Source organism: Cyprinus carpio, unplaced genomic scaffold (genome assembly GCF_018340385.1).
Source record: "Cyprinus carpio isolate SPL01 unplaced genomic scaffold, ASM1834038v1 S000006628, whole genome shotgun sequence".
NCBI classification, from domain to species: Eukaryota; Metazoa; Chordata; class Actinopteri; order Cypriniformes; family Cyprinidae; genus Cyprinus; species Cyprinus carpio.
This window is the reverse complement of record NW_024879260.1, coordinates 1,100,361-1,128,253: the sequence shown is the minus strand read 5'-3', so window position 1 is coordinate 1,128,253 and position 27,893 is coordinate 1,100,361. Positions and strand designations below refer to the sequence as shown.

The 27,893-nt window shown below is 36.3% G+C and overlaps 2 pseudogenes; both read left to right on the top strand.

Moving 5' to 3' along the window:
- LOC109069862 lies at positions 1-12,273 on the top strand (annotated as a pseudogene).
- A 3,506-nt stretch (positions 12,274-15,779) lies between these two features.
- LOC122144277 lies at positions 15,780-25,010 on the top strand (annotated as a pseudogene).
- Positions 25,011-27,893: the final 2,883 nt, after the last annotated feature.

Sequence of the window (27,893 nt, the reverse complement as noted above, 5' to 3'; positions counted from 1 at the left end):
GTTGCAGTTGTCCTCAGTGACAGCCGCAGCAGTTAGAGGAAGTGTTACACAGTGTGCAACTCTCAGTGTGACTGTTTGGCCAGCATAAGTTTTTATACATGTAGCATATGATGTAGTCCACTGATAGTCTTACAAGGACGAAAGGTAAGGCACTTCTTTTTCTTCAGCGGAACTTCAGCATTTTATTGCACTAACAGACAGTTGCTGCTTACTGGAGGTAACCTTTGAAATATGCTTCTTAGCACTAAGAAACCAAGCTGTCGGAAAGTTGCATAATTACGAGCTGTGTCGGTCACTAAAAATGGCCCCCTTTTTTTAGTTTCGTTTATTAGGTCTACATGCTTTTTTTTCACTCGTTCTGGATTTTTTATCATAGTATCGTTTTTTTTTTTCTCCTTTCCCCTTTCCTCTTTCTAGTTTTTAGATTTCAGTTTGTGACTTAAAAGTGTCTTATTAACAGAGCAGTTAGTTGCATTGTGTTGCTGGTCAGTTATAAACCGTGTCTGAGAGGGTGAAATGAAGGGGAAGTTTCCTTGTTTAATCAGTAGTGGGTAAAAGTGCACCTGAGGCTGTTAGCCATGGTCATGTGCGAGTGTGGTTTGCTTTTTGGTAAATAACCTTAGCTATCAATTACTGTAAACAGTTTACTGTTGCATACAATCATGCCCAGAATAACTTGATATTATCTACTGTGTTTTATAAGCTCACGAATATACAATTTAAGTGAGATTAAATTTCAGCATCATAATTGGTGGAAAATAGTAGAGTGAGTCAGATTAATGTGACCAGCACATTAAAGGGATTAGTTCAGCAAAACATTTACTCGTGATCATGTCATTCCAAACATGGATGCATTTCTTTCTTCTGTGGAGCCCCAAAAAAAAAAAAAAAAAAAAAAAAAAAAAATATATATATATATATAATAATATATATATATATATGTATAATATATATATATAGTAAATTTTTTCAGGTTTTTTTTTTTTTTTTCATTCAATGCAGTCAAATGTTGTTTGGACCCAGATGTTCCACAAATTGTTTTCTTTGGTGTTCTGCAGAAGAAAGAAATGGAACAACATGAGAGTGAGTAAACGATGCCAGAATTTAGTAAATTGTAAATGTAACATTGTTCATTTTCTCTTTTAATTTTATATAATCATTTTCAGAATATTTTTTGTCTTTGCATCAGCAGTCACAGTGGTGTTTTTTTCCGCTTACCTCATTATGTAAGGACCAAGTCACAGGCATGGCATCCTGGAGAAATTCTAGCAGTATTAATGTTGGGGACTCAGCAGGTGAGAGTTACACCTTTTGGAGAAACTTCGAGTAAATTATAAATAACAAAAGGTGACAAATCACTTTTTAATATTTGATTATCCACTTGATACTTTAAAATTTACAGTGCCATTTAAAATTTGGGGACAATAACTTTTTTATGTTTTTAAAGAAGTCTTTTATGTTTACCTGGGCTGTAAAAAAGTAATATTGTGAAATAATAATTACAATTTAAAATAACAGTTTTATATTATAATAAGTTGTGAAATGTAATTTATTCCAGTGATGGCAAAGCGGAATTTTCAGTAGCCATTACTCCAGTCTTCAATGACATTCTAACAGTTAAAAAACAGTATTTTGATGAACTTTGACCCCAAACTTTTGAACGGTAGAGTATTTCACACATATCAACTGATTTATATCAGCATTCAAATGCTATGTTGTTGGCTTCTCTTTAAAAAGCTGAATATGCTGCCATTGAATCCGAAATCTACCGTAGCCTGCTAACCATTATGAGAGAAATGGACATTGAGCAACCAGCTGTCAATAAAGGTACGGACTGACACTTAGAGATTACACCTAAATAAAGAACTCACTTGAAGGCCAAACCTAGATACAGTTGATTGCCATACATGCTATGCAAAGAAAAAGACAAGCTAAAAAAGACATGGTTTCTTTAAAAACCGCAATCTGCAATCTAATCGTTAGTGTGATCTGTTCATGTTGCGTATAAAGGCCGTCAAAAACTCACACTACTCTGTAAGCATCAGTATCATGCAACAACTGGGGTGCCAGTTTCAAGTGGCAGTATCAATGCACAAAATTTGTTGCATACATATTCTAGTTTGGTGTATATAAGAGCCTTCGTTTTTGTTCATCCTGCAGGGATGCTGAGATGGACATTACATAAGAAAGTGCAGGACAGTTCTCTCAGGAGTCTGGCTTTGGTGAGAGTGGCCATCAAGGAACTAGAAAGAGTGAGTCACCAGTTTCTATGGCATAATGATTGTTGAAATATAGCATTACATTTCCCCTTTAAATAGCTGACAAAATAGTTCAAGCATGTTCAGTTAGTGTGACCTAAGTGCTATTACTGTATTTAGTGTTTATTATGACAGCATTATTTGAACGTACTTGCCTAAGAAGCTTGAAATTTTCATCTGTTGCTACTGTGACTATAAAGAGTTCATTTATTTTAATAACAGTTAACAATTACAGGATAATTGACTACTAATAACAGTTCATTAACACATAATTAATGATTTTTGCTTAATTTCACAGAGAACAACGAAAAGCTGTAGGCTGTGAATGACTTACAGAATGATTTATTTGAATTAGTGAATGATTGGATGGATAGATAGTAAACATGTTTTCTCTTGTTTTCATATACAGGCTGAAAGAACTGACTGCAAGAACCATCTCATTCCTCTACTTAATACACTTATATATGCTATGATGCAGGTAAGAGAAAGGATGGCTGCTCTTACAGCTTTTAACTGTCCTTAATTTAATCAGTTCATTTGGTTTTGATTTTGGATCCAGATATTCCATCAAGTGGGAATTAAAGTGTTATCGTGTATTGTTTATTGTAAGAATTTTATTTGAATTTGAACATGGTACTTTTTTATGTTTGAATTTTTTAGAAGAAGCCACCAACGTCCTGCTTGACATCCTTACTTGTGTTTCTTTGCAGACAGTATACATACCTGATGACCTCTATAAAAGAGTTTATGACTTCTGCAAGAGGTTGTTGACTCTGCCTCAGCCGTACTGCACTGTGGGCCTTAGTTATGCTGGCCAAATGAAAGCAGAACGACTTGCTCCAGGTTTGTTACTTTCCTCAAACAAAGTATGATCAGCATCTCTCCTGATCTTAGTTTTTCTTTTGGCTTGTCGCCAAGAAAAACTTATTAGTCATTAAAGTCATAAACAAGAAAACATGATCCCTGTGAGTATGATATGCATTTGTTTTTTGTTTTTTTTCATAGGCCTTTTGTATCAGAAAATGATAATTGCAGAACAAAATCTGAAAAATGAACACTATCCTCAGCAGGAGAGGTGAGTCAATGTCTCTGTGTCAGTGTGATCTCAAAACATATTGAACACCTCACTAAAGTCATATTTAAAATGTTGTTTTTTAAAATCTTTATATAAAAAAATAAGGGGCATATGTAGCACATACACTGTTTAACAAAAGAAGTTTATTAGAAATAATATAAATATTGTTTAATATTTATACAGTATAATGTGATCTATACAATAAAGTCAACATAAAACAGAAATTATGAAACCGCTTCTCCAATAGGAGGAAAACGTAGGCAAGACTTAATTGTGTTCATTAGAGTTGATTAGATTGTTATTGTTTTCATCTGAGTGATATATTGCTGGAGCATTAATTTTTAATTTTTTATATGATGTGCAAAGATAAATAATTTATAATAAACACTGCAACATCATATAAACAAATAAGAATTGACCATTTTGATTTCATGGTTATACTTTAATATTAATGCAATAGTTATAATTAAATAACAATAAACTTTTACAGTATTTGTTAGTCTTGGGTAATTTAAATTTTTTATATGTATATACTAATACATTTCAAGTTTATTAAATTATTGCATTTTAAATGAATGAATGAAATTAACAATGAACAGTATGTTTATGAATGTATTTATGAATTTACTTAACACATTTACATTGTGTTAAAGTATTGTGCTACCCAAACACTATTTAGCCACTTTCTGGTTGTCGAACATTAGTGGAGCATATCTGTATAAATACTGATGCACTACATCTGTGAATACTCTACTAGGACATCTACTGTATGTGAACATAATTATATATAGATAAAGTATGGTGCCATTTGTCTTTTTGGAGCAATCAGGGCCCTAATCTTTCTTTTTAAAATGTTGTTTATATTACTTTGAACTTGACAGCATATCTTTGAATTGAGTTTCTTACTAATCTTACTAATTGTTGAAACCTGTAATACCAGATTGTTCAGCTTTGGAACACCTTATAATGAGGGTTTCTTCTAATTATCTTAAGCTATAATCATAGTTAAGACTAGAAGGGAATAAGGAAACGATTGTTACTAGGGCTTATTATCAGAAAAAATATAATAAGCAAATTATTTGCTTAGTTGGTCTAGGTGTGCCTTTTTTCTAATGCAACACCACATAACATAGGAGTAGATGGGAAAACCGGCATAGTAATTTTTGTGAAGTCAACAGTTTTAATATGTTGTGCATCCAAATATTTCAAAGCCTGTTATCATATTGTTGAATGTTTTCAACTGGTAAAAATTGCTTCCAGTCTACATGAGGTTGAGGTTGATGCGGCTGCTGAAGTCAGCGGGAAGCTTTATCAAATAAACCTCATGTCAGCCCAGTTAGAAGTGAATCAGATCAATGTTTCTCTCTCTCTCTCTCTCTTTCTCTGCCATGTTCAGGGTGTTTGTGTTTGCGGATCCTGCAGTATTTTCCGAGTCTCTTAGCACTGTTCTGAAGGCTGACATTGAGGCTCAAGGAATGTTCCGGAACCCATTGAGCTTGATGCGCTGTGTAGTGCAGCACAGTCTTCAGGCAGCACTGGGAGAGGATTGTCACGGGCCCTCTCTCAATGATGCTTTGCAGGTCAGTGATGTTGTCTAGAAAAGCTAGTTGTGGACTAGCATAGCCAAGAAGTTCACAAACAAATCTTAGATCCTGAAACTGACTAATGCATATCTCAGTATCCAAGTAATGCATACAGAGATAAAACATTATGATGCTGCATAAATGATACGATAACTTTTCAAACTTCATTGTTTGTTGAACATCTGGTAAAACAATGTAATATAAGTTAGGCGCAATTGAAGAAGTTTGGGATCAGTAAGTTTTTTTTTTATAAATTTATTTTATTCAGAAAGGATGCATTGAATTTATGAAAAGTGACTACATTGTTACAAATAATTTTTATTTCAGATAAATTCCATTCATTGGGAACTTTCTAATCATCAAAGAGTCTTAAAAAAAAACACATTTTCCACAAAAACATTAAACAGCAGTTGGCACTGATAGCCTTATGGGCAGCACGCCAACATACAGCGGCATTGCGCAACTGGTGTCCTGTGTTTCAAATCCCAACTCTAGTACCTTTCCCAATTCTGCCCCCATCGCTCTCCCACTTCGCTGTCTGTCAATTCAAAGTCAAATCTGTCTTGTCGAAATAAAGGTAAAAAAAAAATGATAGAAATAATTTTTAAAAGAAAAATTATTAAGCAGCAATACTTTTTTTTCAACTGTTATAATAAATGTTTCTTAAGCGGGTAATTGGAAAATTGGTATTATTTTGACGGATGTGACAAAGAGATGATATTTCATATGCCAGTCATCCACAGTCACACTCAATCACAGGCTTCTGTATGAGTAAGGGTCAAGAGTACAAGTATTCAGATGTTACATGTTGTCACAGCAACCAGCTGTGAATCAGAAATGATCCCTGGGACATAGTTCAACATGCCATTTTGCTCTTACCTAGTCAAAACTGTCCCTCTGCTAAAAAGTTTATGTGAAGAGAAAGGATTCATTATTCTAAATGAATAGGAAATGGTCTGTACCTACATTTAACCTGTGTATAACAGTCTAAGTACTCTATCATTTTAGTTGTGAGACTATACAATGATGGAGACAATGGGTGAGCATTTAGTGCAGGTCAGCATCTCTCTGTCTCTGTCCAAACGTTAGCCGTCTGCAGTTTATTTTCAGAAAAATTAAAGCAACAGGAAAGGAAATCCACAGGACATCCCATATGTGTCTCTCTGAATTATGGCTGTATGTTTGTGTGTGCATCTGCATGTGTGATTTCATGCTGTGTGGCTTTCTGTGTAAGTGTTTGTGTGTCTGATTACCTGTCTGTGCATATGTCAGGAAATGGACCAGGATGTGGAGTCGTACCTTAATGAAGTGCTTGCAACAGTAGACCAGAGCACAGGCAGTAACAGAGGTGATCGGGGTCAGACCAGACAGAAACTACAAGAGTTATACTTACAGATCCTCAGTAACACCAAGAAAGGTACGCTACAAAACTATTCTATTCTATTCTGCACTGTTTCTATATTCTTACCTATACTCCCTCACATAAACAAACAAATACTCTTGACCAACTCCATCTGTATCAAAATAGCCTTTTTCCTCTAATAAAAGACCTAGATTTTTTATTTTTTCCCTCCTTTTTTGATATCCAACTTGTGTAGCCGGATCAGGAAGCAGGATTTGTTTGTGGTGTCATTGTGACGGTTTTGGGTTTTAGGTCTATTGTCCAGCGGCTCCCTGTGTGATGTTCCGCTTCCCAATCCGGAGATGAGTTTCCATCTGTGGTGGGAGGAGGAGGAGATCTGTAAGTGGGATTCATTTACAAAAATGTTTTGGCAGGGGCTATTTGTACTAATAGTGTTGCAAGATAATTATAATTAATAATTAAAATTAGTTGTACCAGATACTATTTACACCTCAGTGTATTGTAGTAAAATAGTAAAAAAAAAAAAAAGTATGCAACATAGTCATTGCATAATTATTAAAATCATAATTGAATGCTTCGTTTTTGGGACCTAACTGGTCCCTATCCCTAAAGGCCTCCCTATACCTACCACTAACCTGCAGGTCAGTAAAAGTGTCCTCATAGGTCCAGGAAGGACCACATAGTTTCAAGTATAGGCCTAATAAATGCTTGTAAAAAGCTTTATTCCCACTATTAAATACCCATTAGTGTTTTATAAGCACATTTTGAATATTTTCTTCTGCATATAAACAAGCTAATATATGATAGGAATAAGTTTGGAATTGGAAAAAAGTGGATTCGAACTTGCGCCAAATGTGACGAGTGTCCTTAACTCCCCATGTCTTTATCCCAGCTACTTATTTGCTTTCTTTTGTTGGTGTGTGTGTTAGTGTTAATAGCCTTTAACAATTATTGATTGATTGATTGATTGATTGATTGCATTGAATGCATTGATTGAATGACTGCAGACGTTGGTCTCTTGTTGAATCTGAGCATTGTTTGTGACATTGTTGAGATCTGATACTCTAAAGGAGATTCCAGTGAGATTACTACACTGTAAAATAAATGTTTTTTTTTTTTTTTTTTTTATCAGGTTTTATTAGTGTTTTTGTTTGAGTATAGCAAGAAAGGTATTTTTAGGGTTAAATCACATAGAAATAGATCTTAGCATACATGAACTCATCTAAACTCAAGAGATTTGAGGCTATTCACTAAAATACAACATTCATTTTCATCCTCTATGCCCACAGGGAGAGAACTGGCCAAATTCATCCGTTCTGGATCTTTTAGTGAAAGCCTGATGAGTTCAGAGGACTTCTATATGTCTTACTTACCCACAGACCTTAACTCAGACATGCCACGGTACTCTGTCATGTCGACGGACAGTGGTATAGAGCGTGACATCCAGGGAACTGAGGCTTCTGACATGGAATTTCCTGGAGGAAAAACCATAAAGCCTGAAATTACCAGTGGGCGACTGTCACGGCGTGGAGGAATTAAGCTGAAGCCGTCTGTCACCGAAAGCATGGCTCTGATGCAGGACGTGCTGGAGGAGACGGGAACCGCTGGCAGCAGTGGCACATTGCAGAGGAGAGCAGGAAATAGTAGTACCACCTTGCCCAAGGAAGAACGGGACTACACTGCTAAAATAGTGGTGATGGGAGATGACCGGGCAGTGGGAAGGCTAGCCAGGGCATACTACTGGTTAAGGTAGGAGAAATTAGGCCCTATCATACACCCAGCGCAATTGCGGCGCAAGTGGTATGTTGCTAGTTTCAGCCCAATGCAGTTCTCATTTTCCCGTCCTGTGCCGCGTTGTTTAAATAGCAAATGCATTTGCATCCACTGGTGCACTCATGGGCGTGCTGGTCTGAAAATGAGGTGTGTTCAGGTGCATTGTTGACGCGTTGCTATTTTGAGGAACTCTTTTTTATTTAAAGAGCGCATTAATACGCGTCTTTTTAATTTATTTGGTGGTTGAATTTCATTAGATTTTTTGTTGATGTATTCTTGAATTCATATTAATTTTGTGGGGTGTTTGATTTTTTAAGAGACTTATTGCATTTGACACATAATCATGGGGGTCTGAAGTGGTCCTTTTCATATAATTTTCTTGTTTTATGGTTTTTTTGCATGTTTCTGCACCACATGAGATTTTGTTGGTTATACCAAATTATTTTTTTATATTTATAAGAGTGATGTTTTTTTTCTTATAAATAATGATACAAGATTTCACTAAACTACTTAAAGGGTTAGTTCACTCAAAAATTTAAATAAGCCCATGATTTACTCACCCTCAAGGTGTATAAGACTTTCTTTTTTCAGAGGAATCCAATCTGAGTTATATTTAAAAAATGTCCTGACTTTTCCTAGCTTTATAATGGCAGTGGGTGGGTGTTTTCATTCAACAGTCCAAAAGAAGTCGAATAAAGTGCATCCATCCATAATAAAAAAGTGCCTCACATGGCTCCGGGGGGTGAATAAAGGCCTCCTGTAGCGAATCAATGATTTTGTAAGAAAATTATCCATATTTAAAGCATTATAAACCGTGTTCTCTAGCTTGCGCTAACTGTCGTATGAAAGAAACTGTCGTCTGAAAGAATAAAAGTCATACAGTATACACCAAGGATGCTTTGGGGGTGAGTAAATCACGGGCTAATTTTCATTTTTGGGTGAACTAACCTTTTAATAAGGTTACTTTCTTCAGTAATTTCATCCTTTTAATGAGGCTTGTTCATTATAATGTAATTCAGTTGTTTGGACAGTTGACATCTGATATTTTTGGAATTACTTGACTTAAAGGGAACAAGTTAATATTCTTGAAAAAGGCTTGAAACAGTGACAACATTCAAATAAACTGTCGATTAAAAGTAACTTGGCTTCTGGGTTTGGTATAGAATAAACATACTGTACAGAGTACAGACCCTAAAAACTGATCACTTCAATTATTGTCTATTGAAGAAGCCTCTTATTTCTTTGTAATTAAGGAAGTTTTCTGTATGTTTCCTTGTTCTAAGATCATCAGATCCCTAAATGCTTTCACACCTTTGTGTTTAGGGTTCTGTTATGATTGAATTAAGTTTCGAACAACAACATTTTGGCTTTGCTTTACAGGAAACGGGAAGCCAGGAGACGGTTTCTTACCACGAAAGTCAACCTACAGATGTACTACATCCCTGTTGCTCGCCAGTCATCTACAGCCTCTCCTGTGAAGGTAAATACCCTTTCCCTCCCTTGGGAAACTTCAGCAAGTGTACTGAGATGAAAACTGATTACTTTCATCAAAAAAAGTGTATTCCATTTTAGCAGAACTAGCATGAACTTACAGAATATCTGTTTTAGGATAATGTGCCTTCTACAAGCAATAACTTCTGTGCTCTGGGGCTCTTATCTTGGAATGGTGGATCCGTGGTACGATTGCAATATCTGTAGTCTTGGACAGATGATTCCCTGATCTTGCAAAAACGGTATGTCAAAAGATGGGCAGATATTTAGCATATTAGCCATATTTGGGTAAGAAATATGAACATACTTGTATGGAATGAGGAAGTTTAAAAGTTTCTCTTTCAGGTATTTTTTTCAAGCATTTCCTTGTGTAAATTCAAAGCTAGCAACTGTTCTTTGTGAAAAACATGTTACTCTTGCCAGTGTAGCTTACACATTAATTTTTTCCAAATTTGTTAGGTTTGTTTAAAGATTTATATATTGAGAAGTTTGTGAATAAATGCCAGTGTTTAATCCCAGATATATTTACATTACCATGCTCATGACATATCTACAGATAAGCATACTTTTAAAATACTTAAGAGTTCACATTACAGAAAAAGACCTATACTTAAGTTGCAAATTAAATGTAATGGTGTTTTTGTCTTAATTGCAATTAAATTAAAAAATATTATGGTTATAAATTATAGTTTTTATTAAATGCTGAACTTTAGCATGCTTTTTTTGACCCACTTAAGTAGAATTTAAGTACATCTTTATTTGTAATTATATAATTACTTCTATTATCCTGGTAATATGGCTAAATTGTACTGCCTAACCATGGTGACAAGCATTTATGGTAAACTAAAATATACTTTAATGTAATTTCTATTTACACTTTTACGCCATGTACTTAAATTTTGTAATTACACATTTGTAATGGTGAATGGTTTGACTTTATAACAGTGCACTTTGTAAAATTGTACTTAAAGTGTGTTACGAAAGTCACAAAGGTGTACTCTCTTTAAGTACACTTAAGTGACCTTTTATTTCTTTAATGTATTTTATCTGCAAGTACATTTTTTCTGTTTGTTTTTTGTTTGTTTTTAATACACAAGTACACTACAAGTGCACATTCAATTCATCAAACATCACTCCCAAAGAATGATGTCATTATAACTTTAAAATTAAAATTAACTTCAATTGGTTTTGCTTTGTTTTATTTTTAATCTTCCAGTCCGGCACTGGCAAACCACAAGAATCTGACCTTTTCTCAGCTGATGTCATTTCATATTATGTGCGTATGGGACAACAGCCGTACTTCAACATTTTCTACATCAAGGTGAGAATGAATGCCCTTTTGTACTGTTTTACGTAGTTAGTTTTTCAGCTATGATGGCATGAGTTTCAGAAGTAATTTAGTCACCAAGTAAGTTTACATGTAGAAGAAACTAGTTTTTTTTTTTTTTTTTCGGAAGTTTCCAATAAATATGTTATATACAAAATAAGCATAAAAGATGTGAAAGCAGTATAAAAAGTAGATAAAGTAGCCTACTGAGCCACAGTTCAAGCGCAGAAGGTCAAGCTGTTTAGGTCCTTATTTAGGCTGTTGAATGATCTACAGAACACTTTTTAAATAAAACATACCATTCTTGTTTTTTATTTTCTATTCTATTTTTGTAGATTTACTTTTCCAACAAGTCCAAAGAACCTGTGGAAGAAGTTTTTTGTCACAGACCTGGAAGTGGATTTTCCAGAGTTTAGAATGGCCCAAGCTGGATATAAAGGTATTCAATAACCAAATTTGGGATAAGTACAGCCATTGCCACCCCAAATTTAGGCCAGCAGTTCATTCAGCCAGTATTTACAGTCAACATTCTTTCCTTAGACACTGTCAAACAGAAGAAGATGCCTGCCGAGCTGTGTGGGGCACTGATCTCATTTAGCTACTTAAAAGTGAGTATCAATTATGCTGTCTTTGTTGTTATCAGAGTATTTTTCACGTACCCTGTCACATACAATATGACTGGTGTTGCTGATTGGTCGGTTTTCCAGTCAGTGTTGTTCTTAAGTCAAAAAGAAACATTAAGGATTTTTTCTAGAATTAAAAATTAAGTGACCAGCAAATCTTAGTTGACCTCATATGGCCCTTCACATTCCCTTTAGGTGTCGCTAAGCAACAGGGAGGTTGAGAAAGGGTTCTCACTCAGAACCACAGGCGCCCAGATTTCAGCAATACCACAAAACAAAACTGAAGGTAAAGTTACATGATTTGACTGAAAAGGTGTTTGTTTTTGTTAATCACTTTAGATAAACATTAACTTCAACCTGACCAATTTTAAATAAATGATGATTTTACTTCCCACTTTGTAGATCTCAACTGTCTCACAGTCACTTTCAGTGACACAAAGCCAAAGAATATCACGGTAGGTCTGGCTAAGACAAAACTTTTCTGGAAAATATATTTTATATATATTTTAGTATCTATCTATCTATGTTTGTCTGATTTTTTTAACTCTCTGTTGGACTGTTTGTTGTTGGTAAATGCAACTTATATCTGATTAAGTTCAGATATTTATGCTGTGATTTGCTTCTTTTTTAGGAGACAAAGATCAGGACATGCAATTTTAAATTGAAGACGCCAGATCACTTTTTTTCAACTTTCACAGTACGTTTGGACAAAGACTTTCGAAGGAAATTTATGAACGTTGAGAGGTAAGAAAGCAGTGCTTTTTCTGCTCATGTTATCATTTTAACTAAGTGGTGATATATATATAGATCTATAATATATATATATATATATATATATATATATTATATCTATATATATATATAAATTAAATTTATTCCTGTGATAGCAAAGCTGAATTGTCAGCAGCCATTCCTCCAATCTTTCAATGTGACATGATCCTTCATAAATCATTAAAATATGTTGATTTGATGCTCAAGTAACAGTTTGTATTATTGTCACATTGCAAAAGTACAGCATATTATTTGTAATATTATTTTTTTTTAACAACAATGTGACATGATTTTGCTGTCCCTGTGGATTCATTTAATGCATCTTTGCAAAATAAAAGTATTACGTATGAAAACAAGAAAACTCTTACTGACCCTAAAACTTTTGACATAGTAGTGTATTCTTTAAAAAAATTTAATTTAAAGAATAATTAAGACATAGAATTAAAAATGCCCTTCTTCTGGTCTTCTGGAGTGGTGATACAGATTAGATGAAACCATTGATTTCTTTACATTGTACTATTATTTTCTAACACATAGCACGCATGAGGTTGCTTCCATGTCGAGACCCTGGATATTACATTCAAAAATCCTTGAAGTCAAAGTTCATGTGCAGGAGGTGACAGTGATACTGGACTCAGCAAATACAGTGAGCAAAGGATTCACTCTCCGTGCCCATCTTAACACATTTGCTGGAATAGAAATCGACTAAACGAACAAGGATCGGGGACGGGAGGCTGCTTGCTGTCAACATAAAGGCCAGTTTCTGGACACTTTGCAGTATGTGTAATGTGTTTTTAAACCATGCCTGTGCAGTAGTGTCCGCCACGGTGATCAAGTGATCAGCTCAGACACTTCACCAAGCAGTTTTTACTGCAATATATACAATATTTATATATCTGGTGAATCACACAGTTGATCGGTCCAGGAAGTATTTTAATGTATAACACAGCTTAATCACTAACACTAATGCAGTCGTGGTATTGATTTTTCTTTTCTCAGAGAAGTAGGATTTACTACTTGTTTTCAGCTTTAACAATCAACCTGTTCATTTGAATGTGCACATTAAGTGTATGTGAAAAAGAGAATTCTCCACACACTGCCAGTCTTTCATCTGGATTTTCCACCAGAAAAACAGAGTAAATGTTTATTACAGTATAATGCAGGTGCAGTGGTTAGTATGTCTGTATAACATAAAATATATGCCATATGACCAAGTGTTTCAGAGAAACTGACATTACCTTAATGATTTGCACTTCTTTTATACATTCTTTGTTTTATGCTTTTATTTTTATCCCACTATACATGTTTACAAATTTAGGACCTTCCATAAGAAGGTTTTATAGCATCAAAAAACTGTTTAAAAATAAAAAAAAGCATAAAGGATATGTATTTTTAATTACTGTCTATGTGATTGATGGTGTGTAGAACAGGCACTATTGTTACACCAAGCTTTAAGATTTGAAAGGGTGTGTTGTGCATTAAGCTGGTGTCAAGAGTCAAAGGTCTTTCTTTTACAACACAATAATTATGGTGCCAATATTGTAATGTTGCTTGCATCAATCTCTGTACATTCTGAATTATATCCTTGGGGTTCTTTTTCCAGCTGTTCTGATCGTATGGCCAATAATCCCAGTTTTCCAGTAATGCCAGGCATGTTATTTTAAAGAACAAACATGATCACAATAATATGATTATCAACCTAATTCAGTTTCTATTTTTTTTTTTTTGAGATTTTCATGGCATTCATTGATGCCAAAAGTTTGCCACAATAGTGTAATTTGACCCTCTTGTTTTGTAAATATGTGATTTGATTTTGTAAATAAAATGCTAAATAAATGTAGCGTTTTCCAAAGTATTTGCAACAAATCGTGGGTCCAGATTTATTAACACAGTTACGATATTTAGATGACAGACAGAAGAAGACGAAGGGAGAAGTCGCGTTAGGAAATAAACTTGAAGTTACCCTGACGACACAGAAATGTTGTTTGTTTTGTTGTTGATGAGGTTGATGACCCAACAAGATGTCGTCCACGGACTCAGGATAGCATTGTAACTGCCGCCGGCTGCGTAATGAGGTCTAGGCTATCCAAGCTGACTCTATTTTCCTCAGCGGGACGAGAAACCGGCTGGATCCGCTGCCTTATTTTAGAGAGCTTTCCCTCTTGCTTTTGCCTGTCTCAACTAAGTCAGGATAATTCGTTCTAAGATAGACCTTCAGTGGCGTGTGATATGGATGAAAAGCGCAGAGCATCCTGTCGTTATGGCACTCCCTGAGGAGATGCAAGAACTTTGAAAACAGATGTGGAGCCAAACAGGTATCCCTACACACCTCTCGGTATCAAAACCTGGTCAAACACGTATTGGTGGAAAGTACTTTATAGACGATCACACACCTTGCACTCTATTCTCCATGGGTTTTGTTTGTGACAGATTGAATGCCACCAGGATGGTACCTGTCTGCTGTTTTGAAAGAATTTTAGTTTCAGGTTGGAAAAAGTGTTTATGCGGGCGATCTGAAAACCGCTGCGTCTCATAAGGTAGCCATTTAATAAATTAACCTTCTCTATCATGGATTAGAGATTTTATGTAGGAATGCATGCTGTGGTGACTGTTTGAAATGGGAAAGTAGATTCAGGATAGAAGAACATGTGTTTCCATAGCTCTTGTGGAGAGTTTACAGTGTCATTACCCTGGGCGTTAATTACATTGCTAATGCTTCGCAGCACAGCACCTTTTTCCCCCCCCCCCTTTTTGCTGCTTCTGAGACTCATTTACTGAAACTTAATAATAAAATCTTTTGCAAAATAAAATTAAACTTATGGAGATCATCCGGGGTTAAAGCAACTGTTGTCATTTCAAAATCAATTTCCAGGTGCTTAATCATCAACTGTTATAATTAAAAATAAAGTAACTGTATAATACTATACTAATATATTTTCTATTTTTCACAGGAAAAAAAGGACTAAAGCATGCTACAATACAACCTTTCAATTTCGTTCACTGTTAGTTATCTTAAACCCCCATGGTGAAAATTAAAATTTCCATGTTAGTTATGGTGGGAAAAAGAATTTAAAACTACATTCCTGGAAGTCCCTGTATGACAAATCACAAATTTTATTTTAAAATGTTTATTTATTAATGTTATTATTATTATTATATATTATTATTATTATTATTAGTATTATATAACTTGTTTTTTTATTACATGTCTAACCCAGAAATTCCTTTTGCAGCAACTTATTGAGTTTTTTTCTTATATGCACTGTTACTACCATTGTAATGTCTACTGCTTTTTTAATTCGTCGAGCACATTTGAATGATTTTCCTTTATGAATGCCTAACCTACCATCAAAAGCCTCAGTGATTCAGTGGAAGTTTTTAACTTGCACATGAAGGAGCAACTTGCCTCCTGGCCTAGCTCGATTTTTGAACAGCTCTTTTCGCAAGAATAATTTGATTTTAAAATGTTTTAGTGTCAGCCTTTGGACCAGTGCCTGTCCTGAAGACACCTATTGATGGCGCGTTTGAGATACAAAGAGGCTTGTGACCCAAATAAGAAAGGGGTAAAGGTCAAATTCCATTAATCTAAAATCAGAGAGGAAGACATGTTTAGCTATTGTTCCCATTTCTGTGTTTTAGATAATTTAGAAATATAAAAAAGCTTAGTAATCTGTTTTAAAAAAAGTCTATAGAATAAGAATTTAGATAAAACGTTTAAACTTTAAATATTGGTTTTTTACATTTAGGGTAAATATATATGAAAAGTATAAAGGAAGTATGTATTTTTTTTAGGTTGCTGGTCAACATTTTTTTCACCTCAAATTTGATTCAAAATTGTTAAATGGTGTGACAATTTTTTTTTTAAATAAATAAAAGCTGATGGGAACAGAGAAAAAAATATCCAAAATGGCCAAATATTGGTTGATTAATTTGAGTTAATACAGTGGCTTTGTTACTCCCTTAAATAACAAAATGAAGACATGTTATATTGTTTGAAGAAATATATTATTGATCTAAACAACTAAACAAGGCTTTATTACAAATGAAACCTTTTTTTTCTGAATATTGTCATGTTTCCCCATCTCACAACACACTGGAGTGGCCACTCAGCCGAGGTAAAAACTGACAGAACGCGGATAGCCTCAGCCTAGCATAACCTAAGCTACTATGCCACTCATGAGAAAAGAGATAGTGCACACAATGCCCCTGGTGATATCAGCAGTGACATAACCAATTGTAGGATCAGGGGAAGAGTTATGCTAGGCCTCCTAAACCCTTGCAAGCCGAGGCAGGTAACCTGGACATGCTGCTTTTTTTGCTGCTGCTGATAGCTGATTTATTTAGGCTGAGGAATACTGCTGGGAGTCACTGTGAAGAGGTTTTGAGAACCTCTTCAAGAATGGGAAGAAGGTAGTAACGATAGACCTGTTAGAAGGAATTGTAGAGGTTTTGAAGGCTTTCAAGCTTCCTTTAATCGTGATATGTAAAGAGGCCTCAGTGGTTGTAATGATGGTGAATTAATTTCTTAATAGACTGGTGCATCTTGAAATGTATCTCATTTTTTTCAGAAATCCTCCACAAGCACTGCTAATCTTGAGAGAGAAGACATTCATTAAACTTGATATTTTCTTACATAGAATGCAATCTGAGCTGTATTCAGCTCTTTGTGGTCGTGATCAGTGTGGCTTCAGTCAATATCTTCTTGTTTTCTGTGTTTTCAGAGGCAGATGTGGTCTCAATGGCAGACTCTACTATCACAGTGGGAGACATAGAGAGGCAGTAACTCTATAAGATTGAACTGGATCAGAGACATTTTTGATCAGGGAGGAGAATCTGAGCTGAGATACACATGTGAGTAAACAGATGTTTACATGTGTACATATTTATGATATACACACGGTAAAATTCTACTGAAATAAAGAGGCAAAGTCCTCTTTTTTTTTTTTTTTTTTTTTTTTTTTTTCAAAATGTAAATTCTGTTTTGTTGTTGTTGTTTTAAATCATGTTTTGTTGACTTACACTATCAGAAAGAGAAAGCAAAAAACACAGTTATATTTTTTATATGTTTCACTTTAACATCACAGTCAATATCTCTATTTATTAATGCCAAGTATGAATCTAATCAAGTTAGTGTTTTTAATCGCATTTTACATTTATTCCAAAATAATAAACTCAAGGCAGTAACAATTTAAACAATACATTTTATTTGTGAACTTATGTTTGTCAAGGGTCTGGAGGGAGGAGTCAAACGCAGAGTGAGTGTTAACAGATTTATTAATTAGACAAACTAGCTGACAAGACATAGGAAAGGGAGGAGGGGAGGGAGAGAACAGTCCAAACGATAAGCAGGGAAAGGATCTGAAGACAAGCAAGCTGGAGAGAACGACCACGGGAGGTCCAGTCCAGGATGGCAGTCAATTAGGCAGGGAATACTCAGTATCACCAAAAACTAGTAAGAAGAACTAGTAACACAGAAAAGTAAGAATAATAAACTGGCAAAACAAAAACAGAAGGGGAAAGGGAGAATATAAAGGAGCCGAGAACATGGAGGAACAGGTGACAACACTCAGCAAACAAGGACTAAAAAGGGGTAGGAGTAATGGGTAACAAGAAGGCAGGACAAGAGGAGCATGTGGCAAACACAAACAAAGACACAAAGCCATGTGCTCTCAAGCACACACACAAGGAAACATAAAACAAAAGACAACACTGACAAGACTGTGAGCCGCAGGATCCTGACCTGACATTACCTCCCCAAATGGGCTTACCTCCAGGCTACCACACATGCAAAGTCCAATGAGGTACCAAACAAAAAAGGGAGTGGCTTTAAGTCCTCAAAATAGCGCCAGGAAACACAGGGGAGTGGACAGAGAGGGTGGAAAGCTCAGAGGGAATGGTTAAGCAGGGCTGACCAAGAGTTCCTGGCCTTATGGAACCACTAACTTGGGAAACACAGAGGGGTGGGAAGGGAGGCATGAGAGCTTGATTGGTATCATTCTTGGTAACAGGAACTGGCAGCTGTGACCTGGTCTGGACTTACAACTGGGCTTCCTGGACGAGGCAGAATCGGGAGGGTGACAGAACTGACAGGAAGTTGCATGCCTTGGGAGCAGGTTCTGGGACAGATTCTGGGGTGTCCCTTAAGGGTAGCAGGATCAGACCTTGACATTGACTCTGGAAAGTTTTCTCAGGGGGCAGGAGCCAACACTCAGGCTGGGCCTGCAGCAGAAAGCTAACACTGGGGCAGACTCAGGGGCTGGCCCGGGGACTCCTGCTTCCCCTCTCTTAGCCGGGCTTGGTGAAACAACCTCCCTCTATAGCTGGCTTGTGGGACTGCTCTCTCAGGAGCAGGGTCTGTGGGACTGTTTCTCTCTGGAGCGTGGAGTGAGCTTAAAACAGTTCTTTTTCTTTCCAGCTTAGCTCGTGGCAACTGCTCTATCTGGAGCCGGATGTAGAACATCCCCTCCTCCATAGCACACTCTGGAGGTCTCCTGACTCTGAAGCGGATTCCCTGGGGCCCTTCTTCAGGAATCTTTATACTAAGCGGCCATAGTAGCGTGGTGGCTAGAATCTCTTGTTAGACTCTGATTAGGCTGTGGACAATAAGAGATTCAGAAAGGCCCCAGCCGGGCCGCCTGACAACAGGCTGCTCTTGGGGGAAAAAACGGCCTTCCATGCTGGCTGTGATCAGTGCGAGTGGTGTAGCCTGTGAGATGGCCCCTGTGGCCATGAAATGGGCAGGGAAAATGAGAGGTGCTGGAATGGCCTTCGTGGTCAGGCACACAATGAGAGTGGGCCATTCAGGAATGGCCTCTGTGGACATGTGACTTGGACTAACAGGGAATATCTGTTGACTCCACATGACTTGCAGGAACAGGCATCTGTAGAGGCAACTGGGGAAGTTAGCATGCTTGGAAATGGCACTGCCTGCATGGCTGGAACAGGCAAAATGAACGCCTCTGCCTCAGCATCTGTGGCCATGAAAGGAGAAGTGGCCAGCTTAGGAAGCACCCTGTGGACATGACATGACAGGCAGGAACACATTCTGTGGACAAGACAAGAGTAACAAACTGGCAAAACAAGAGGGAAAGGGAGAACAATATAAAGGAGCTGAGAACATGAGGAACAGGTGAGAACACCCAGAAAAACAAGGACTAAACAAGGAAAGAATGTGAAGAACAGGTGGCAAACCTAAACAAAGGGGCGTGGTTATGGGGTAATAAGGAGGCAGGACAAGAAGAGCTCATGGTAAAACACAAACAAAGACAAAGCCTTTGTGTGCTCACACACAACACAAACAAGGAAACATGAAACAAAGACAACACTGACAAGACCGTAGGAGGGCAGGATCCTGATAATGTTCAGCAGTTCTTTTTAATAGTTAACTTTTAACTCATTTTGAATTTTTCAGATCAATAGTCATCAAAGCTTGTTAAATATTGGTCAACTGCACAGTAGGCCAAATTTACGGAGCCCCACACATGTCATGCAGGAAATAATAGAGGCTAACTACGCATAAATTTACTAATTTGTTCTCTCTCAATGTACTAAACCGCACATGATTACTATTGGCGCTCCCGATGGCTATACTATTTCGTTCACTGATTTATAAATTGTAAAGCACGATTTACAAATTCGCTCCCCTCGATTTGCTAAATCGCGGCGCATCGGTCACACTCAAGCTCATGAGGGTTGCCAGATTGATGACATACAACTGAAAAGAGCGCAATTGACAGTGGAAGGCGACAAGCCTAACATGGTTAATGAGTTGATTTGCCTGCATTTTAATATTCTTCTGGTCATAGAACTTTAGATGGATGCCGAGGCTTTTAGGTTGGGGAGAATTGAGTCTCTGGTCTTGGCTATGGACCAAAGATAGCTCTTACGATCATTTTCTGACAGTGTGTCAGAAATTCAGCATGATCACTGCACAGTGAGTTTGCTGCTACAACCCATGTTTACAGACCAGCCAATAAAATGTGGTCATGAAATCAATGCGACATGCTTAAAATATACAACCGCTTTACAGCAAGCTTCCTCATCCCTTCCTTTTCGCCACTTCCATTTTTTTTTAGCACACATAAAACTACAACTGCTAAAGTGTGTGATTCATCATGCTCATTTGTTTACTGCATGCTGATGATGTTTTATTCTTCTATAGTAACATGCGTAGATCCATGTTATACTGTGTGATCTGGAGTGATCTTAGAGGATTGCTAAAATCGTGCAGTGTGTCTCGGGCTTAACTTTGTTAACATTCTTTGGTGAATTCTGATTGGACTTCAATGTTTTTTTTGTTGTTGTTGTTGTTGTTGTTTTATCATTCATCCAATGACGAAAATCATTCTGAAAGTAATTCCAACAATATCAGTACAGCTAGTACAGTTACAGCTGTGGACTTCCCTGTTCTTATAGAATTTGAACAATTATTATAACTTTATAGTTATAGTTAACATTCATGTTTAAAATTAAAAATGCCATTTTACCTGTATAACCTACCATTGTTCCAGGCAATTTTTTTCATGAATCACTCTACAGTCTCTTTCTTTGCATGTGATAAAATAAGTTTAAACTCAAATCAATTATTCACAGTCCAATTTGGGTCCTAATCACCCTTTCTGGGTTTATTTAGCAATAACAACCCACGGACTGTAAATGAACCCTTACATATTAATATTTATGTTTTGGTTTTGTTCTGTATCTCAAACACTTCAAAATGAATTCAAAGTGTATCCATGTCATTAATGTTTTTAGATTAACAGAAGTGTTTTCTTTAATTACATTTTCACATTCCAGATAAACACACTACATTAAACTACTATATGAATGTAATAACCAATTTTGTCAATTATAATTGACAGTCAACAGGCAAACCCACAAGCCTTGAGTGGTTCATAAAGCTGATCTGAGATCCTTCTCACCATCACATCTGCAGTCATCTGTCCTTCCTGTTCCCATTACCAAGAGCTACAATCAGCCAGCTGCCCCTCATTAAGATGTTAATGCTTTGCTTTTTGATGCTGCCAGAGTATCTAATGCATGGATATTGGTTTCCCCTCACAATCGTTTGAGGAAGAGATTTGGTTATCACAAAATCAGTGGGGCATTTCTTCCCAAGTGTTTGATTGGTGCTCAGCCTCCATGGTCTCTCTCAACCCCAACCGAAGAGATACAGAGAGAAATCCAATGGTACAGCTTCATCAAAATCCAGGACTGAATGCACTCTAAATACTACTATCTGACACGAAATAGCATGCAAAAAATGGCAACATCTTAATTAAATGGTTTTATTAAAGTCAAAAATATGAATTTATACCACAAAAAACTAAATTGCTGTAAGGTAACATTTGCAGGTTATGACTTTTTACAGTGAGTTTTAAAGCTGCCATGTGTAATTCTTTGAATATCATGATTTAAGTGGTTCAAATAGTTTAATCTAATAACCAGTGATGTCATTAGAAAGCTTGGTACATTGAAATACTGAATACATTGCAAACATATTGACAGCATCTTTGCTTGTGTTTAGACAGGAAAAAAGACAAATATATCATAAACACATAAAATTTCATTGCCATATAAAAATATCTATTTGTGCATCCCAAATTGTCACTGTGTTGCAGCATCCAGATGTTCAACATAGACTTATCTATATTGAAGAAAAAAAAAAGCTGTTGTTATTATTAAATACTCTTATTTGACTTGTATAGATGTGATTTTGTATTGATGAGAGTGGAGTTAGGTACTCAAAGGAGCTAGTTACACAAAATGAATGTGTAAACCACAAACAAATACCTACGAATACTAATAAGATCGGGATGAATGGGCAATGTTCAGACTCTCATTGCCACTGTAGTACATAGTAGGCATACTGCAGCATAATACGCAAAATTTTCTGTATACATGGGGTGACCTACTGCAAATGCCAAAATGAACATTAAAAACAACATAGCTTACGGCATGGAATACTGCATCCCAAAATGCAATGCTTTCACACAAAATTTGAGAACAAAATGTAAACTGGGATGCTTTCATTAAATTTTATTTTCAACACCATGAGGTCAAGTGACAACAGTGTAGAAAATGACAGTTTGAGATGTTTAAGTAGGATAAAGCTTACTGTTTTAATTACTATTAAATAAATGAAGACTGTATACAGTGTTCAGTGTATGGCGTATTCAGCAGATTTTAGCTGGTATTCCATTCCGAACATTACAAAGTAACTGTGAAGCTTTTTACATGCTCAACACAGTAAAAAAACATGTGACCCCTGCAACTATAATTTTGATTGATAAGTTATTTTTATTTACGTAAAAATGCTACTTTTATTTTTTAAAGCTAGTTTTGTTGGTGTAACATATTTTATTTGGTACAGTAATGTTAGTTCATGAAGCAGGATTTTTTGCCGTGAAGACTGTAAATGCTCCTGCATGCTTTAGAACAGTGTGGTGTTATCATATCTGCCTGTTCTTTTGTTTTAGGATGGATGATATCCAGTTATGTAAAGAAATTACAAGACTGAAGAAAGAGCTTCAAAGCTTTTTATCTATCCCAGGTAAGATCTGGGAAAGCTTCTGGAATAAATTACAGTAAAAATTCAAGAAATACTGTTTCAGCTCTTAATGTTTTTTACAGTGCAGCTGTTAAAGTTCCTTCTACTATACGCTTACTGAGGTTACTGATAAAATTAGAGATCTCTCTCAAGTATTCAGTTGCTTTTACAGTTTTCTAAAAGCAGCACAACATGCACTACTAATAAAGCTAATATATTAATTACAAACTTGCATTGCAGAAATTATTTTGATAAACACTTGTGTTTTTCTGTTAGCGTATAAGAAGTGACCTGGTCTTAGTAAGCATGACAATGAAAGCTGTTACTTGGTAAAAAATAAAAAATCCATTTTCAGATAATGACAAGTCTAACGAAGACAAACAGAAGGAGGAAGAGCTTCTGAAACAGATTCATAAATTAGTGGAGGCCAGAGACTTTTTAGTAGATGATCGTGGGAGTTTGAGCGCCTCAGGTAAGCCGATTTTAGGATGCTGGGAAATGAAGGAGGCTGACACACTATTTATTTTGCACCCTTTATTAAATCTCTGACTGAACTCCAATTCTGGGGCAGACAGAATTCAGTCTAAGGCCTGAGGAAAAAACATTACTCACCCCTCTAAGTACAGAAGTAATAGGATTTTATTTGTAATAAAGCCATGCTGCCACATCCTGTATCAGCAATTTCAGAAACTGAATTCAGGAAAATCTGCTCAGTGCTTGTGGCATCTGCACAAATTTACATTGAATCTGGACTTTTGAACCAGTGTTTATTAAGTTTGGGCTTTGTGTAAAAAAGATGTTACTCTATTAAATAATGTAAATGCATTTAACCCCAAAAAAACTCGTTAAGTTTTAGGCATTTTTTTTTTTGTAATTAAGCAGTGCAAAGGAATAATGACTTATTGGAGCCCAGGTAATAATTATCAGCTGAGGATTTTTAGACCAGCTTGGTGTAAACACGTGGAGCACATCACAGTGGAGTTTCCATTTCCAACCAGTTCTCAAAGGCTGAAAGGGAGTCATGTTACCATGTTCAAACCATTCAATCCAATAAGCAGAAGTCTGTTGTAAAGCCAGCAGAATCCCATGACAATAAAAAAACAAAGAGAAATTTGGCAATGATACATTAATTCACATTATATTTTCAGAATTACATTTCCCAGCAATAACATTGAAAAACCTTAGCGAACTGAAGGACATGAAGGCATGCATAAATAGCAAAGTATACAGTCAGTCTTCACCATAATGCATGCTCCCATAATCACCATAGTTACTTCTGCTGTATAGGGAACGGGAGGAGGACAAAGAAATGGCTGAATATCTTAAGTCCAAACTACCAAAAAGCTCTCTCAAACCAAGAGTAAGTCATTCTTTTTATGGTTGGTAGAACAAATGTAAATGTTTATACATTTTATTGGTCATTCAGTTAAAAATATGAAACTTCTTTATTCCATATAGGGTGACTAAAATACAAAAAAGAGGTGGGACATTTTGTAAAACATTAGTCACTGGCTATGTTTCAAATGGTTTAGCCTCTCACACAGCCCTAACTCTTAGCCTCTCACACACAGTAATACAGTACATGATTTTTGCTCAGAATTTTGCCCCAATTTACAGTCTGGACAAACTGACACTAGTTGCCAAAATTTAGAGCTAGTCTGCAGACTTGATTTCATAGAAAATTGCTTAGTGTATGATAGTCTCATGTTTTTTAGCTTCAGACTCAGATTCTGTCCAGTCAGGATAAACCAAACATTGTTTCATATTTTGAGAACACATTGTTTTCATTTGTCACACATCTCCTAGCAACAAGGCACATTTTATTTTGTATTCTGAATAACTTAAAAGTCAGGAAGGATATAAAAATATTAAATATTAAATTCTTAAAAACTAATAGAGAATGTTTTAAGTATTAGATCTGTGGTGGGCAAAAGTTCTTGTTACTTTTGTTAAAATCAGTTCAAAATGGTTTACTTTAAGTCATTACATCTTTGTGTATAAAACAACTCTTTGTCTATGAAACTCTTCTATGTAGGTGTTAAGCCGCAGTGGAGAAGGCCGCCCAGAGCCCAGCAGACTACTCCCTTTGTGACAACCAAGACAGGCCTCACTTTGCTGAAAGAGTGCTGTGGATTCACCTGCTCTATAATGTAGAAGACACACTTTCGGCAGTGACAGCAGGAACACAATGCAATTCTGGAGCCTTGATGAGGATGACCTTTAATGACACTTTCAATGAAAGGTTTCTCAAAAGACAAAGATATGAAGTTGTCTGTTAAGGAATAGCAGTTTAAGAACACTCTTATATTGTTTCACATTCTTTCATATTTTTTCCACACCCATTTGCTCCCTTTTACCTAACTCTCTCATTTTTCTTTGAAAATGCTGTTTCAGCTCAGCTGGCTTGCTTTCATTCCCTACCCTTATCTTTTCCCTCATGAGACATTGCTACAGCACTGCAGTACCCAGTGACTTCATCATCTATAAATGCTCAAGTTTCAGTAGTGGTTCAATTTAGACTGCTGCTTCTTAGCCAAGCTAGGCTCATTGGAAAATATGTGCCTGTGGCAACATTTATGCGAAATAACATTATGTTGCTTCATGCATTTTTTCACAACACATTGAAAGTCAAATGTTCCAGTGAGCTGTGCTAACTGGACATTCAGTTTTATCCAAAAGATGAACATGTATTTGGCGCAGTTTTATTATGTTACTTTTTATACATATGGTGGCAGTTTGGAAATTGATGTCAGTGAGTGTGCATTAAAATGTCTATCATTATGTGCAAATAACGTACCAACCTGTACTAATCATTCCGCTAAATTTAACTGATAGTGTTTAACAAACAGTAAATATGAGAGAAAAAAAAAACACTCACTGAAAGGAACAAGCCATTTTAATCTGTGCTTCTATAAGTCTTGAGCTCATTTATTTGTGATTATGGTTCCACATTGTAAAGACAATGCCTGTACCAGGTGAGCTAGTGAGAAAGTTTACTAGCTCAGAAAAATCTATAATATGGAGATGATTATATGATACAAAATCAAAAAGTTTAGTTTACACAGTATTTTCAAGGACCCTGCACAAAGACTTTAGTTAATCAATAATCTGCCCCTGAATCATTATTTGGGTGAAAAATGAATAAAAGTTATCGGGTTTTACTGCTTTATATTTATGTGGAAACTCAGTGAATTTTTTCAATGATCCTGGGTTGTGCTATTCCATGTACAGTGGCTAATGAGACGTTTTGCCACCACTGGTTTGAACAATTAAGCTAATTTAGATCTTTGACTATGTTACAACAATTTACATTAAGTGACAATATAACCGTTTTCTCAGCAGATATATTCACATGAGTGCAGGCGCTTGCACAAAATGAATTAAATGAAGACCATTTCATTCAGGTGAACATATTCACTAATGGATAGACCACACACCCGGAGTCCTGTCATTTCCACAGCTGAAGTCAAGCCAGGTACTCACAAGTTGCCAAAGCAACGTGGTGTAGTTTCTATGGTGAAAGTGCTTTCAACAATGTCTAAGGCCTCTTCTCTGTGGAGGACAAGGCTACATAGCAACCAGCGCATAGAACCAATTCATCTTAGTGGCTTTTTAGAAGATAAAAATCTCATTAATCAGGAGTCAATTCACAAAATTAGAGCGCATATCTGTAGCATGGTAATGTTGCAAAGTCAACATGCCATTACGGCCAGGTGAACCTAACGAGATAAAACTAAACAATTTGGATTTGTTTGCCCAGTAGATGGCAGGGAATCCACTAAAAACGTCAAATCCATAATTCAAATAATCAGCCTTGACCTTGAATGTATGTACCGTATGAATATCAAGTTTATGTAATTTGATGTTTGAGGGCTTAATTACGGGTATTAAAGCATTATGTATGTAGCGTTGTGTTAAGGAGCCTTGTAAATTAGTATTGTTAGCCTGCTGTGGCTCACAGCTCTCAGCAGGGAGCAATTGTGAGTAGAAACCCCTAGTGACTCTAGTCTTAGTGCGTTACTATCGCTCGTTAATGGTCGTTCCTGTCACTCATACGGTACTCACATGACTGCAAAATCGGTACTCTCTGAGGGGACCGCTAATCTGTGCGCATTAATCTGAAGGGTATATTTTCTCAAACATGAAATGAGTTGATTTTGTGTGCTGAACTTGAAAATTTCCATTTGCTTGTTCTGTACTTTATGGTTAAATATGAAAAAGATACAGTGTGCCAGTGGGTTTATTATTATACATGAAGTGGAGATATATTCATGTTTTTCCTTGATATAAATTGCACCGAAATCAACCCGATATCATGGGGGAATTTGTATGAAATTCGATTTTTTACATAAACGTGATTTTAGAGGGGGGAAAGTAGGCTTAGCATGAAGGTATACCCCATAACCTTGAAAGGGGTCATATGGATGCTAAAGTAAAAAAGAACATTATTTTGTGTATTTGGTGTAATGGGAAAATGTTTATGAAAGTTGTAAGGGGGGGTTCTCAAAAACATTATTTTCCACATACCGTAAATTATTGTTTCTCCTTCTATGCCCCACCGTTCTGAAATGTGCATAAATTTTTACAAAAGTCCTCATTCTGAAAAAGCGAGGTGTGCTCCGAGTGGCCAGATATCTAGTCCTGGAGAGCAGAGACAAAAACTTAAAACACCATTATAAACAACGGCATTTGTTGCATCCAGTGGGGACAATAATAAACAGAGTATAAAAACAGTGGTCACAATTCCAGTCTTTCACGGCCCCCAGCTCGCATAGTTTGCATGTCTCTCTTGTTAGACACATTCAGATAATCAGCTCGTTAGAAGGAGCTCCGTGCATTGAACTGTGTTCCGATTGACTGGTCCCTACACAGTGTTCACATTGCTCCCTACTCCATAAGCAGGGGAAATCTGTTGACCTAGTGTACCTCACTTGGAAATTCATTCACGAATTTGCGCTGCGCAAAAGTCTTCATCTACGGACAAGTGTGACATCATATACCTCTGTAAATAAATACAATTTAAATTCACATCTACTTGAACTTCAATGCACTTTGAATGGAACATCTCGATTTGCTTCGA